Source organism: Myotis daubentonii, chromosome 12 (assembly GCF_963259705.1).
Source record: "Myotis daubentonii chromosome 12, mMyoDau2.1, whole genome shotgun sequence".
Taxonomy (NCBI): domain Eukaryota; kingdom Metazoa; phylum Chordata; class Mammalia; order Chiroptera; family Vespertilionidae; genus Myotis; species Myotis daubentonii.
The window spans coordinates 41841701-41858442 of NC_081851.1; positions in this window are offsets into that span (position 1 = coordinate 41841701).

The window sequence follows — 16742 nt, forward strand, 5'->3', positions numbered from 1 at the left end:
CATCAATTGTTTGCCACTTGCATGCATCCCAACAGGGTAGGGAGCAAACCCACAGCCCGTGGGTGCACAGGCCAGTGCTCTAACCATTGAGAAACACTGGCCAGGGCTTGGAATCTTTCTAACAGCAGTTGTATTACTGATAAACCCTAATTCATTTGTATGCTTCTGAATGCACTGGGATGCAATGTTTTTAAAAAAAATGTTTTTTAATCACAAAAAGCACTGCATGCCCTTTTGGGGGGGAAAGACAAACAAAATTGAAATGTGTAAAGTAAAAAGTGAAATGAGAAAACAAGCCACAGACCGGGAGAAAACATGTGCAAAAGACATTTAATGAAGGACTAGTATCCAAAATGTACAAAGAATTCTTATAAGTCAACAATAAGAAAATAACCTGATTTAAAAATGGACAAAAGACCTGAGCACACACCTCATCAAAGAAGACATCCAGATGGGAAATAAGCATAAGAAAATAGCATGTGTCATTAGGAAATTGCAAATTAAAACGATGAAATACCAAACAACTAGAACGGCCAAATCCAAAATGCGATCAGCACCAAATGCTGGCGGGGATGTGGAGCAACAAACGCTCATTCGCTGCTGGTGGGAATACAAACGGTACAGCAGCTTTGGAAAACCATTGGGCAGTTTCTTACAAAATCATAGTCTGACCACAGAATCCAGTAACGTGTGCCCCTGCACATTCACCCAGCTGACTGCAAACTTATGTCCGCACAAAACCTGCACCTGGGTGTGTATAGCAGCTGTATTCAAAACGTGAAAGCAACCAAGAGGTCCTTCATGAGGTGAATGGATAAACAGACTGTGGTACCTCCAGACAATGGCATATTATTCAGAACCAAAAATGAATGAGCTGTCAAGCCATGAAAAGACATGGAGGGCCTTTGCCCAGGTTTTAATTGGATTGTTCGTCTTCCATTTGTTAATTTGCATGAGTTTTGTACATATTTTGAAAATGAACCTCCTATCAGATGTATCATTGGCCATATGTTCTCCCATGCTCCCTTTTCATTTTGTTGATGGTTTCTTTTGCTGTGCAGAAGCTTTTCATTTTGATGTAATCCCACTTGTGGGTTTTTACCTTTGTCTCCCTTGCCCTACAAAGATACATTGGCAAACGTATTGATCTATTTCGTTCATCAGTTTCCACATATAAGTGAGATGATGCAACATTTGTCTTTATCTGACTGGCTTATTTCACTTAGCATAATACTCTCCAGGTCCCCCCATGCTATGTCAAAGGGTAAGAGATCCTTCTTTTTTACTGCTCCATAGTATTCCATTATGTAGATGTACCACAGTCTTTTTATCCATTCATCTACTGATGGGCACTTAGGCTGTTTTCAGATCTTAGCTACTGTAAATAGTGCTGCTATGAACACAGGGGTACATATATTGTTTCTGATTGGTGTTTCAGAATTCTTAGGATATACTTCTAGAAGTGGGATCACTGGGTCAACTGGCAGTTCCATTTTTATTTATTTTAAAAATATTTGTATTGATTTCAGAGAGGATGGGAGAGGGAGAGAGAGAGAGAAACATCAATAAGAGAGAATCATTGATCAGCTGCCTCCTGCATGCCCCCTACTGGGGATTGAGCCTACAACCTGGGCATGTGCCCTTGACCAGAATTGAACCTAGGACCCTTCAGTTCACATCAATCCACTGAGTCAAACCAGCTAGGGCAGCACTTGATGTTTATTGATTTGTTGAGGGTAGCCCCACAAATTCTCTCGTTTCAACAGCTTAACTTATTACCTAGCGCAAAGTAAACAGTCAAATAAATGTTGGCTGAGTTGAACTGGAGCAGAACATTATAACTTTTTAAAATAAATATTTAGAGACATATGGTGTAGGGTTTGGGATTTCAAGCAAGACAATATTTACTAGAGAGACAGACAATAGGGTTTTGAAGGCCTGGGGTTGGGGGGTGGGTGCAGGCTGGGAGAGGGCAATGGGCAGAAAAGGGGACAGCTATAATAATAAAAGCATAATATGCTAATTAGACAGGACATCCTTCCCGGATGTCCTTCCTTCAGGACAAAGCTGCAGCGGGCGGGGGCCATAGCCAAGGCCCGTGCAAGAATTTCATGCATCAGGCCTCTAGTATATGTTTACTAGAGAGTATATATTTACTATAGAGAATGAGAGGCTGACACAACGTTGGATGGTCAGGGAAGCCTCTGCTAGCATGCACAGTGTGGACAGAACATAGCAGGGGGCCTCAGCTGCCCGAAGCACGGAATAGGTCATTCCCTAGGGGCTGCCAGAGTTGTTGGCAAGACCTCCCACTGCCTTAGGCATGAGGTTTTCTCTGCAACTCACTGAGAGAGAGAGCCTAGACCTGTGAGAAGAAATGCAGAAAAGTAAGCTCTGATGGGGAGAAAGAGGGAGGAGGTTCGTGATTCCATCTATAACACTGCAACTTTAGTGTTACATTACAAACATGTGCCCATCACAGAGGGAAAGATTGTCCATAATCTCACCAGCCAGAGAAACCCCCTTGATCTTATTTCTGTGTGGATCTTTTCCTAGAGATCACACATGTAAAGTATTACATATCTATGTATGTTTTCCATATATGATATCCTTTTATCATGTCAATAAGCAATCATTCATGACATCATTTTTAATGGCTGAATAGAATTCCAATGTCTGGCAAAACCATACTTTATCTAACCAATCATCTACTGTCAGACAGTTGGGTCTTTTCCAAAATCTCGCTATTATAAACAGAGCTGCCAGGAACTTCCTGAGAACCATGCAGTGAACTTCTGATCCTCTTTCACAGAAGGGTGAAAGAGAACAATGGGCTATTTGCTAAAGTCGACTTCAACCCCAAACTGCCACCCCCTTCTCCCCAGCCCTAGTGCCACCAGTCCTCCGGGGTCCAGCCGGAAGAATCCACGGTCAGGACCTTGGATTCTTGAGGATTTGCTCCTCTCCCAGAAGGAGTGTCTGAGCCTTTTTGAACCCACATAATTAGATATGAGGCCTGAAACCAGGGCAGCCCTAGCCAAAACTGGGAAGCGGATGAAGGAAGTCTTGGCTCATTCTCAACTCCCTCCCTCTTAAAGTGTTTCCCTTCCCTAGTGCTGTCCAGTTCTCCCAAGAGGCAACTGTCCAGTGCCTCAAACTCCTAATTTCTGCAGCTGTGACAGCAACCAGGTGGTAAAGGGTAGTACCTTCCAGTAATCTATGCTTTTCAAAAAGTTCCCTTTAACATCTTGAGTCAACCAACATGCTTTAAACACTGCAGGGGGAGGGGACACATAAATGTGTGTAGAAGGAAGGAAGGAAGGAAGGAAGGAAGGAAGGAAGGAAGGAAGGAAGGAAGGAAGGAAGGAAGGAAGGAAGGAAGGAAGGAAGGAAGGAAGGAAGGAGCAAGCAAACTTGATAGGCCCCAGTATAATGCTCGTTATTTGGATACTGGAGATAGGGCCCAAGACCAGCCAATTTCTCAAAGATGTTCAAGACCCAGTGAAGACAGAGGCCATCAGAGTGTCCTTCCCCAAATTTTCACAAGTCCCTTTTTCTATTCATTAATTGACTTGAGAAATATTCATTGATCCCTACTGTGTCTAAGACACCAGTCTAGACCTTGTGGAGGTTACAAAGAAATTTAAAGCAAACTCAAGGAGCTTACAATCTCCTGAGGAGGGGTTGTGGTAAGGGGGTGTGGGAAAGGGATAAAGATAAGGTAGGAGTATCTAAAAAGATAAATTATAAAACCAAAGCTGTCATCAGGCAGAAGTGATTCACGGCCCAGTGAGTTGAGTTTTCAGAGGAGAAGGTGATCTCTGGGAACCAGAGTAGACAGACAACCTGGGGGAAGTGGGGCTTATAGGATGGGGACAACTTGGTGACTAGAAACAGGGGCAGGGAGGGAGAATGAAAGGGGAAAGACATGAGCAACGCCGCAAAGCAACGGATTATTCCAGAGGATTCGCTTCATCATTCTGCCCCGCCTCCTTCCTCAAGTCAAAGCTAATTGAGGAGGAAAAGGAGGTGTTTACCAAGAGCAAAACCAAAGTTTAAGAGACAATCACAGAGGACTATAGACACACACGTGGTAATTGGCAACTGCTTTTCCAGTCAAGGCATGAATAAAGGAACACAAGCCACATACTAAAGAGGTCACCTTTCCTTCGGGTCCAAGGGCTGAGTAAGATGACTCATGTGAAAAGTTGGCACCAGGGGACATGGAGTAACGGCCAGCTCTCACTGTTGTGCTTGGATCACACCACCTGGAACCTGGGAGTCACAGACTTCGGGGTTGAAAATATTTCCCTGAAGGCTTGGCAACAGACCTCACAGTTCCTGTGCTGGGAGAGGGTTTCTTTGCTTGCCTTCACCTCCTCCCCAGTGAGGGAGTGGGCAGGCCAGACTGGATGAGAAAGGGAAAGGGCCCAGGCAAGCCCTCTGCACGGCGTTGTGACGAGATCAGGCATGGAAAGCTTGAAGCCTGGGCTACATGGGCGGCACTGGCCCTTGGTGGCTGTGTACAGAGCCAAGAGTCCCCCATTATCCTTCAACCACCCTGAAATAAACCTGCAATCTAAGTAAAAACAATGTCTGCTATTCAAACACAGCTTTAAGACCAACCCTAAGACCCAACCAGATGGCTGCCTGTAGGTCTCTTCCAAGTAGAAATTCCACAGCCGCCATTCTTGCCAGCTACTCAGAGCAACTGGAGTTTTACAGCCAGGCTACAGGAAGACAATGGCTGGATCCAAGTCCCAAGAGGCCCCACATAGCTTTGCCATTTACTCAGCAAGAGTGTCTGAAGTCCAACTAACACCAGGCGTTGTTGAAGCAACATCGTGTAGCCAAGGGCCAACAGGCCTATGTGAGGACCATGCCTCTGGCTTTCCCCACACTCCACCTCAGACCAAGGGTGCTGATGCCCATGGGCAGCTATTACCCACTAGGGGTTGGGAACAGGAGGATAAATGCTTCCCTATTGCCTCTCCCCTACCCCCCACCCCCCACCCCAGATATTCCTGAGATGCATTTCACAAAGCTTTTTAGAAGACCCTGCTTAGTGTGGCCAATTAAATAATTCATCATTTTATTGTCTCTCTCTCCTTCCCTATTTCACTCTCCAATAGACTACTCACAGATAAGCATTCCTATCAGGCTCTACTTTGGGGAGAATCCAGACTAAGGTACTCAGGAACCTCAAAATATATCACCTGGGGCCGTGGATGAGTACTACAGTTAGTTAGAGCATCATCCCAATACACTGAGGTTGTGGGTTCCATCTCCAGTCAGGGCATATACAAGAATCAACCAATGAATGTATCAATAAGTGGAAGAACAAATCAATGTTCTTCTCTCTGTCTCTCTCTGGGGTGTGTGTGTGTGTGTGTGTGTGTGTGTGTGTGTGTGTGTCTGTTACTCTCTCTCTCTCTCTCAAAATTAATTTTTTTTAAATCACTTGGCTTTTGAAAATGAGGGCACAGCGATGAGGGTTTTCTGGATCCCTGCTCATGTTTGTGTTGAATGTGAACCTTCCTGTTGTAACCAGTCAGGTACTGACTCTGAGAGAGGTTCTCTATACATCTAGCCCAAAGGAGGAGGCGATAATGATCCTTCTACCCACCGTGGGGAAGCATCATAGGTGAATTCTTCTCACCAAGTCCGATTTCATTGTGTAGATTCACGAGGACCCATCTTGTGGACCAATGATATGGGCCAGTGACTCACCATGTAAAAGTGGGAAGAACAGCCTGGCTGGTGTGGTTCAGTGATTGAGCACCAAACTAAGAACCAGGAGTTCATGGTTCGATTCCCAGTCAGGACACATGCCCAGGTTGCTGGCTCGATCCTCAGTAGGTGGGCATGCAGGAGGCAGGCAATCAATGATTCTCTCTTATCCCTCTCAACTATCTCTCTCTCCCTCTCCCTTCCTCTCTCTGAAATATAATTTTTTTAATGGGAAGAACAGTTTTATTAGAAGTGGGATGTTTCACACACTTCTTACATACACACATCAGGACACAAAGTGGGTTGACATGGTTTGGCTCATGTCTGTGTGTCTACCACTCGATATAGAGACTTCAACAAATATAGCAAAGAGGCTTGCATCTGAGAATCTAGCTTTCTCTTCCAAAGCAGGTGATGGGTGAGAATAAGGGAGAGGGCTGGAATGTGGGGAAGAACGGGATTAGAGTTAAGATAAACCTGAGAGGCAAGAGCAGAATTCTAATGAGGAGGGAAAGAAACCCTCCTCTATACCTTCTGTTTGAGTGTCTGAGTCTGACCCAGTGGCTTTCAAAGAGACATAAGAAACATACAGAAATGTTGTGAGGCGGGTTGTGGGATGTGTGTTTTGTTTAGGATGCAAGAACAAAGATTACAAATAGAAAAGAAAAAAAAGAAAGAAAAAGAAAAAAGAGCAGTGTTTAGTTTTTAGTATTCATCACATATCAAAAATTATGTTTTAAGTTTATGACTTTGTTGTGATTATAATTTATTATTTTTCTACATTAACAATGTGAAGACTAGAACGAATATATATATATATATATATATATATATATATATATATATATATATATATTTCTTAATTTTTTGGAAGGGAGTGAATCACAAAAAAATCTTTTCTCCATGTTAACATCCCTTGGGTCCTGAAGATCCACTCTATAGCATCTTCTCTATATATCTTGGAGCCTGGCTAGAAGCATGAGATGTGTAATCCCCACTCCTAGGTATATATTTACCCAAGATAAAGTGAAAATTTATACATATATGAAAACCTGGGCACAAATTTTATGCATCTTTATTCATAATCCTCCCCAAACCAGGCACCACCCAAATGCCCTTCAGCTAGTGAATGGGAACAAACTGGTACATCTAGACAATGTAATAATACTCACCAATAAAAAGGAATAAACAATAGATGTATGCAGCAACAGAAGAATGAATCTCAAGTACATTTTGCCAAGTGAAAGGAGCCAGTCTCAAAAGGCTGTATGATTCTATTTATAGGACATTCTGGAAAAGGCAAAACAGACAGAAAAGGGGTCCCTGGATGTCCAAGGCTGTGGGTGAATGGCAGGAGGGGACTGATTACAAAGGCGCTCTAGTGGATTGTTGAGGGTGATGCAACTGTTCTATATGTTGACCTTGCTGGTGATCATACAACTATATGCATTTGTCAATGCTTGTGACTTATACACCAGTGAAAAGGGCAGATTTTACTGTGTGTAAATTATTCTTCATTATAAGAAGAAAAAAAAAGACATGAGCTTTGGAGTCCATCGGTCTGGGAAAGAACCTCAGCTTCACCACTTCCTTTTGTGTGACCTTGGCAAGTGACCTAAGCTTTCAGGGCCTTGGTTTCCTCATCTGTACATGAGGGTTTAATAGCATCTACTTGGCAGGATTTGTCACAAGGGTTTAGTGCAGCCGTGGGCAAACTACGGCCCATTTGAAATGAATAAAACTAAAAAAAAAAGACCGTACCCTTTTATGTAATGATGTTTACTTTGAATTTATATTAGTTCACACAAACACTCCATCCATGCTTTTGTTCCGGCCCTCCGGTCCAGTTTAAGAACCCATTGTGGCCCTCGAGTCAAAAAGTTTGCCCACCCCTGGTTTAGTGAGTAATACAGCTCCCGACACCCCCTCAGCATTAGATCGCATGATGACCATCCAGCCAGGAGCCCGTCCCCCGGTGGTCTTGATATTAACCTGCCCTGCACTCTACCACCCCAGGCCTCCTGCCACCTGCCCTCTGCCCAGCCTGGATTCCTGGGCAGAAATTCATGCCATCCCCTGAGAACTCTAGGAAGCAACCTGCGCTGGATTAGAGCTTGGTGCCCCTGAAACCTGGCCTTGAGTCCCAACCAATCAGCTGCTATTTCTGGATGTGTGGGGGTGTTTTTTGTTTTGTTTTGTTTTGTTTTGTTTGGGGGGGGGGAGTATTTGTTCGTGTTTGAAATATTTCTTGATAGTTGTTAAAAGGCACACTCCTTTGTTTTTCAAGTAACAAAAACTGTGGTTGGGGCATTTTTCGTCGTAGAAAGGGTACTGCTCTGTTGACCTGAGTAACCCATACTAGGAAAGAACACCCTGCTACCCATCCTCTCCCTCCACACGTTCTCCGGGGACTTGCGTGTACCGCTGGGATGAGCAGCTGGGCCTCGGGGTTCCATTGTGGAGAAGCCTTAGCTAGGCTGGGATGGAGAAGGCCTCCGCATTTCAAAGGAAGGGGAGAGGGGAAGAGTGAATCAGCCTCGCCTCAAAGGCTAAAAATAATCTGGCTTTGTAGACTTCTTCCTCTGGTCAGAGAGGGGAGAATCTTTGCTGGGTCCTGACGGTGAAGCTTGTGCTGGTCAGAGCAGAGTTAACCTGGGAGCCTCCATCCCAGGCTCTCTCCCAAGTCAGCTCCTGAGGACTAGAGCTCGTCACTCATGTCTTTGATAATAAATGTGATTGGGCCCTGGCCGGTTTGGCTCAATGGATAGAGCATCGGCCTGCGGACTGATGGGTCCCGGGTTCGATTCCGGTCAAGGGCATGTACCTTGGTTACGGGCACATCCCCAGTGCAGGGCGTGCAGGAGGCAGCTGATCGATGTTTCTCTCTCATCGATGTTTCTAACTCTCTATCCCTCTCCCTTCCTCTCTGTAAAAAATCAATAAAATGTATATTTAAAAAAATAAATAAATAAATAAATAAATGTCATTGGAACCAAGTGGGGGTCCTGCCCATTGGTCCCACCATTTAGACTCTGGCAGGGATGGGGAGCGTCCGGTGCTGCCGTGTAAGATCCATGAAATCATCAGGGGTGAGTTAATTGAAATGTTTGACCAAATATAGCAGCTAATTTTAAGCTGATAATTTTGTATGGCCCGGGAATGATGTTATAAATATACAAATGGTAGAGAAAAGGTTCCCCACCTGAAGAGGAGAGCCCAGGCTGGGACACCAGTCGTCCTCCCTGGGAGAGGACCAGCTCTCCGTAAAGGCTGCCAGCGCGGACGGAAAACTTCCCTCTTCCCTGAGATGGTTTCATAACAAAGGGAATCATGGCCGGGAAGTGCTGTTAGCCTCCTTGAGGCAACCCAAGTGATGTTCCGGCCTTCCTGTGGTCAGATGTAGGCAAGCTGCCGCCCACGTCGGGGGTGGACTTTGCCCTTCCCCAGGTTCCCTGTGCCCCTGGCTGCTGGTTTTCTCAGTAATGACTCCTCCCGACCCAAACCTGTCCACTTTCTTTCCAGACCCATGACTTCCTTCACCGACAACGATGAGAGGCGTCCAGGAAGTCCACTAGCTAGACCTTGGTAAAGATTCTTTGCTTGCCCAAAACTTTAGGCTCCTGTACTTCCCCTTAAGCCAACTGGGTTCTCAACCTGTGGGTCGAGACCCCTTTGGGGGTCGAACGATCCTTTCACAGGGGTCACCTAAGACCATCGGAAAACACATATATAATTACATATTGTTTTTGTGATTAATCACTATGCTTTAATTATGTTCAATTTGTAACAATGAAAATACATCCTGCATATCAGATATTTACATTATGATTCATAACAGTAGCAAAATTACAGTTATGAAGTAGCAACGAAAATAATTTTATGGTTGGGGGTCACCACAACATGAGGAACTGTATTAAAGGGTCGCGGCATTAGGAAGGTTGAGAACCACTGCCTTAAGCCCATGGGGCACTTCCTTGTAAAATCCAGTTGTAGCAAGAACCTTGGTAAGTCAGTTTAACCAGATCGCCCCACCTTCGATATCTGATCGCCCTCGCTGATCACCTTCCTCGTCCTCCACCATCCCCCAGGTGAAATCTGATCTCCCTGAGGAAAGCCTGTCTTACCATCTTTAACAAGCATCCTTTTTTCTTTAACAACCGACTACCAGGTGTCCCGGGTGGGCCTCCTTTCAGGGTGGTAAGGAAGGATGGAGGTCCTGCTCCTTTCGATAAAACCTTTTTCCTACAAACTAATTCTTCAGTTTGCGCTGACCTGAGTGGAACCGCACACCGGCACTGACTCCACTAAACATCCTGTAAGGCGGAAGTCTCACTCAGCAGGGCACAAAGCTGCCACATAAACAATTTCCTTTTCCTTAGAGGATGTGCCACCCCCACTGATTTTAAAGGTTTATATCAAAGACCCTAGGTCCCTGGACCCAGCTGTTATTGCTAACTATTTAGCAACAACAGAAGCACTTCCACTTTTGCATGGGAATAGTTCTGAATAAGGACAGTGAAAGGTTAAAGTCGGTAAACTCGATGGGAGGCGTTTAAACAGCCATCTCAGATGGTGATTAAAGAAAAACTGAATTTATTTAAGGAAAAGGGGTTGGGGGATAGAGATATCCAAAGGGAAGAGCTTCACAGCACTGAGCCAAAGGGTATTGGGTCCATGATGGCAACAAAAATATACTTAGGACAGTGAGACAAGGAAGGGCATAGAAGAAGCAACAGGAGAGCCTAGGCTGGGCTGCTTTGGCTCATTGAGAAGTCGGAGGAAAGGGGGCCTTGGCGATTGGTTCAGGGGGTCAGCCTGGGACCAGCTGTCAAGGCCCATTGCTCCTCTGGTTGCAAGTCTTATGGGGTCGCTTAGAGGTTAGGGGATATGTGCCTGTGCAGGAAGGAGGTAGGTTAGGGAATGGCACAGGCCAGCTCCTTGGAGGGAGAGCATGCAGGTGCTGGATCCTTTGTCGTGAGCCTATTTATCTCTCTTGCAGATGGAAATCTTAGGGGAGATCTCAGGGGTGGGTCTTAATAGAATATTTATCAGTTTTCCAGGTGTGGTCTTTCGGAGTCATGGTCTCCACTGACTGGTCGATGCCAGGACAGGGGGTCATTAGTCAGTAGCTGGTCCTGAGGCAGCCACGCCATCACTTGTCTGGTTTAGCTGCTTTTCTAAAATACAACTGAGGCCTAGAGGTTATCTTTAGGGAGGAAAAGATCAGGGGTCCAAACCGCATGACCAGCGATATGCTAGGGGCAGATAGGTTACCCTGGGGGCGAGGTTTTCGTTTTCCCAGTTTTCCCCTTGCTACGGCATCCAGGAGTTTCAGTACCTGGCCCATCATCCTTGCTCCAAATGTTCTGCTGCCACACAACTGGTAAGAGGTAGATCTGGGATTCAAACTTCCTTCTGCCTCACTCTGCATCCAGAGCTGCTGACCATGATTTCCTTCATCGAGATGTAAGTGGTCTCGTGTGGCAAGTCTACAAGAAGAGACATTGAAAGATGTTTGCTTGAACCTCCAGGCCACCTCACTTTCTGTAGGACTGTGACCAATGGCACAAACCCACTGGGCCTCCGAGTAGCAAAAGGAAACGATGGTTATTAGGTGGGCCTCCTTCACAGGAGGGGTCAGATGGGTTTTACCGCTAATCTCTAAAGGAAGACAGAAAGGAGATAAGCAAACACGCCAGAGGAAGTTACACACATTCCTCAGGCTTGTCACTCTCAGAAAGTATCCCTCACACCAGCGGTATCTGGAAGACAGGCCCTCCCCCCAGCCTTCCCAGATTTCAGTTACAAATCCCCACAAGGGAGTTCTGGGGAAGCAACAACTTGAAATGGCCAAATTGGGTGCCCAGATGTCAAAGGCTTTATTTACATTTCAAGGGAAGTCATGCCGGCCCTTTTCAGGGTGCTGGAGGCATTAAACAGGAAAGGACTTTCAGAGCCTGGCAATGTAGCTATTTGCATCAAAATATTTCCCAAAGGTGGAGAGCGATAGATGTCTCTTCAGTATACCCTGAAGAGGCCCATCACAGACATCAGTTTTCTTGAAGTTTGATCTATATGTTTCAAAATTTATGCAAAGTTTTTATCCAGACCTACCCATGCCCATTTATTTTAACAACAAAATGCTTTTGGTTACTTAGTCAAATTACTTCTCTTCCCCCCTGTCTTTGAGTAATCCATTATAGTTGTACACTGAGCAGGGTGCCAAAAGCTTGACAGGCATTAATCTCATTTAATCCTCATGGTAACCCTAATGGGTAGAGAAACTCTTCTCCACTTTACTGCGGAAACACCTTGGAGAGGGTTAGCCTGTGGCTTCTCTTCACTTGGGCATTATGGATGTGTGTCCTCCCTTAATTAAGGTTGTATAAAAGTCTATAGTATTGTCCTTTAAAAAAAAAAAAAAGAAATGTTTTTTAAATTTTTTTATTGATTGATGAGAGAGGGAGATTGTTGTCTGCCCATTCATCATTCATTGGTTGATCCTTGTTTGTGTCCTGCCAGGGGATTGAACCTACAACCTTGGTGTATTAGAACAGTGCTTTAACCAACTGAGCTACCTATTATTGTCCTTTTTAAAATATAAAAGTACATAATAAATATTATGGTAAACATAATTTCCTCATACTATACACTTTTCTAAGCCTCCCCCCACCCCCCCCCCCCCGAGAATGCCTGAACCAGGCATGTATTTGCCTTGGATGTTGCAGTATTTCAGAGAAGCTCACGTTTAAGTGGTTGATTAAACTGCTCAGACTCAAAGCACGGGCTCGGGAGTTACAAATCCCCACGAAGCCACTCCCCTCTTATGTGATCCGGGCTAATCATTTACTCTCTTAGCCTCAGCTACTCACCCAAAATTGGGGTTAACACTACCTCGTTTGATTGTGTTTCATTCTATTGTGCTTCACAAATGTTGCATTTTTTACGAATGCAAGATCTTCCACCAACAAAAAAATTCATTTATTGCTGTGGTCTGGAACCAACCCCCCAAATATGCCAGAGACATGGCTTTAATAGGACCTATTCATAGGGTTCTTGGAGGATTCAGTGAGTTAATGCCTACACAGCACTTGTCACAAAGTAAGTGATCGATAAATGTCAAATGTTTTTCTTCTAAAGAGATTTTGGATGGAGATTGTTTTAAAGAAGACCTTTCAGGCAACAACGCCTAAAACCACGCTTGGGGAAAAATTGCCATTGATTGTAAATTCATCTTCAGATATCAGACCAGGTATGCTGGCATTTGGCTGTGAAAATGTGAACCCTGAAGCAATGCCTTAGATTCTGAGCATGGGAGGGCGTGTGACATAAAGCCTACTGCCTCCTGCAATACAACTGAATTTCTTTCGGACCTGAAAGCCATTTGAAGGGAAGAATGAATCCATAAGGGGACCAGTTCACTACCAGGGCCTGGCTTGATCGTTGTTGGCCTGTGTCTTGCTGGCTGTGATATTTTGGATAACCACTTAGCCTCCCTTGACCTCAATTCTTCATTTGTGAAAGCAGGAGTGACCTAGGACTTTTTAATGTTCTCTGTAACTCTAAAGACTAGACAGCACTACATAAACATGAGGAATGATTACTCTCTCTGGAAAATGTCTTCTTTCCTCCCAACATGAGCCAGTGGGAGGTTCTGAGAGCAAAGGTCACTGGGGAAAGAGAAAAGGTGCCTGCAGATCACAGGTCACATTCAGAACAGAAGAGAAGCTGCAGAACTCCTGAGACATCTCTGATTTAGTCAGAATGTCCCCCAGAACCTTTGCAGAGACATGAGACTCTCTGACAATTACCTTCCCCTGGGGATGAATATAAGCATCAATTGTCCTGTAGTCGTATCAACGGAAACCTTTGGCTTGAACGAGAAGCTCCTAATATATTAACTGGCCCTTTTAGAGGTCAGAATATGTCCAGAGTTGCCTATAGAACTAATAATGCAATCTGTGTTCTGTTGTCTAAGGCTATTTTGGGTCTTATAAACCATAAGTGCAATTAAAAAAAAAAATCAATGCTCTCAACAACTGAAAGTCAATCGGGTTACTTAAGATTTCTCCCAACATACAGAGCCGTTGCCTCTCTGGGAGTCTGGCTACAGCGTTTGGACCTGTGCAGATACCACACTACTTAGCCGGCAGATGAAAATATAAGGAGATCCAATCATCCAAGCGAGAGGCTATTAAAATATGAGTCATAAATCTCTGGTTCTGCCATGGTTCACCAAGGACAAAGCCTGGCAACCTTCCAGCCTTGCTGGGAGGTAGCTCCACGGTGTTGGGATGGCTGAGGGTTCTGTGTGCTCCTCCTCTTTCTCTTAGATGTATCCTAAGATTGTGGTGCAGAAGTGTCCTCAGGGACCTTTTGTTTTGCTTACCAGAAAGGGAGTCTGCTTTCCCCAAGGTACCTGACAGGTTTTTACCAGTTTAGGGCCTCAGCCTCAGCCTTAACCCTGAGAACTTTCCATCTCCCGGCGCTCTCTGAAGTCAACCCTGTAGTCCTGCCCCTGCCCTCCAGAGCTGGAGCATCAGAGGGCGGAGGAGCAGTGTCTGCCCTTGCATCCAAGCTCACTGAAGGTCAGTCCTGTGGGCACAGCAGCCAGGGATAAACTGATGGGACTGGGGGTGGGGTGGTGCAACTCTTCATGAAGTGACTAAAAGATGCTCTAGGTACCTCAGGCCCCATCCCCAATCCTGGCACCACTAGTGCTGAGGGGATTGATAACGCAGTGCACCTAACCAGTTCTAGCACCCCGATTGGGAAGCTCTGCCATCCACCCTCTGCCCTCTAAGCCACGGTTTGCTCATCTGCAAAATGGAGAAATAATATCACTTGCACCAGGTGGTTGACTCCCAGTGGAGACGAAGTGCCCAGTACAGTTCCTGACACACAGCAGGCCCTCACCAATGGTGGTGCTTTTTTCCTTCACCTCCATTCTGCGGTCCAACTGCTAAGGCCCATGAGAGCCAACTGATTGTCCAACCCTGGAGTAGAATGACCTATCAGTATCCAACCCTTTAGATAGAGAACTGTGCTGAAGAGTTTCCTTTCACCTTTCTTCTGTTAAGAAAAATTATCCAAGGCCCTGGCTGGGTGGCTCAGTTGGTTAGAGTGTCATCCCCATACGCCAAGGTTGTGGGTTCAATCCCCAGGCAGGGCACATGGGTTATCTGAGGGTTATCTGATGCTCTACAATAGAGGTTCTTGTAGTGTGGCACTTGTTAGAAATGCAAATTCGCAGGCCTCACCTCAGACCTATTGAATTAAAAACTCTGGAGTTGGGCCCTGTGTTCTGTGTTTGTCAAGCTGTCCAGGACTGCTACACCACTCTAAGTAAGGAACACAGCTTTGTGCCTACAAAAGTGCCTGGTATAAACACTATACAAGTGTTAACTCTTGCCATAAGTCAGCATGTGTAAATATAAGCTTGGGATGGCATACACATTACATACATGGGCCTTGGGGCAAAGGCACAGAGGACTGGAAAACTCAGTGTGAGCCTAGGGCTGACCAAGAACGGGATGTCATTAAGAAGGCAGGTAGGCCCAGCCAGCATGGCTCAGTGGTTGAGCGTTGACCTATGAACGAAGAGGTCACGGTTCTTGGTCAGGGCACATGCCAGGGTTGCAGGCTCGATCCTCAGTGTGGGGTGTGCAGGAGACAGCCGATCAATGATTCTCTCTCATTGATTTTTTTTTCTCTCTCTCCCTCTCCTTCCTTTCTGAAATCAATAAAAATATATTTTAAAAAATAAAGAAAGTAGGCAAAAACCAGAGGCAGCACCGGCCCCAGAGGGAAATTAGAGGCAAGGTCTGGACAGAACAGACTCAGCTGGGATGAGGTCTTAAGATCATACCCGGGAGGCTCCGAGCTGTCTGGGGACAACTTGGCCTTTTAAAAGACTTTGGTCTTCACTAGCTGACACTTATAAGTCTTAAAGTAGCCAGACCTACCTATCTGCCCTGCTCTGTTTTCCCCAGGTTACTGGCTGTGTCCCATTTTCCACCGCTCTCCAAGTGACTCATGGCAGTGGCACTGTTGTGTCTGGGGTATGGGGCAGGCAGCCTAGAGCGGACACGGCCTGATCCTGGAGCCACCCACAGCTCTCCTCAGACCTGTCTTCCTGGCTCCCACTGCTTCAGCTTCACAGCGTTGAGGTCAGTTTCTGCTGAGGTCTGGGGCCAGAGAACTAAGAACTGAGCTCTCCATCAGGGCATCGGCGTTTATGTAAAGAGACAGCTGACTACATGGTTAGTCCGGACAACAGATACACAAACATGAGGCTAGCTATACATCTGCTGGTTTTCCAGGTGGTAATATGCCAGGCTCTTGCAAAAAAAAAAAAAAAAAATCTAGCCCATTCATAAGTGGGTTGATCTATTTACAAATTGCTGCATAGACGAAGCTAGATTTGGATCTTTACAACAAAAGTAATTTTGAAAATACTTAAATTCCATTTGAAACATAAATTAAAAGAGAAGCCATGTTAAAATAAATCACTTCCTCAATGCTATAAAGGTTTTGTGTTTGTCATATGTCGAATCATTGCCAACTAATACAATAATGACAATGGCGTTACTTTTAAATGACTTTGCTGTTTTGTAACCACTGAAAAGCATTTTTTAAAAAGCTTTTAATCATTTTTTTAAAGCCTTGACTGGGCCAAGCTGGTACTGTGGAAATATGTTCTACTTGGAGAAAAATGGGAGGGAAGAAGGGCAGAGGGGACTGCGTACAGAGCAAGTGGAGAATTTCCAGGCACCTCAGCCAGGTACATCCTGCTACGGCTTCCGCTTCCGTAGGGGCAGCTGAGGGATAATTAACAAAGCTCCGTGGGTTGAGGGATGTCTGTACAAAGCATGCATGATCTATAGAGAGAGAGAGAGAAAGAAGGAAACAGTTGAGATACTGATATAGGTAGTTCTGATTGGCATAGCAATATAGAACATGTGTAGCAAGATTTTAGTGTTTCACAGCTTTCCAAGTACTTGTGCATAACA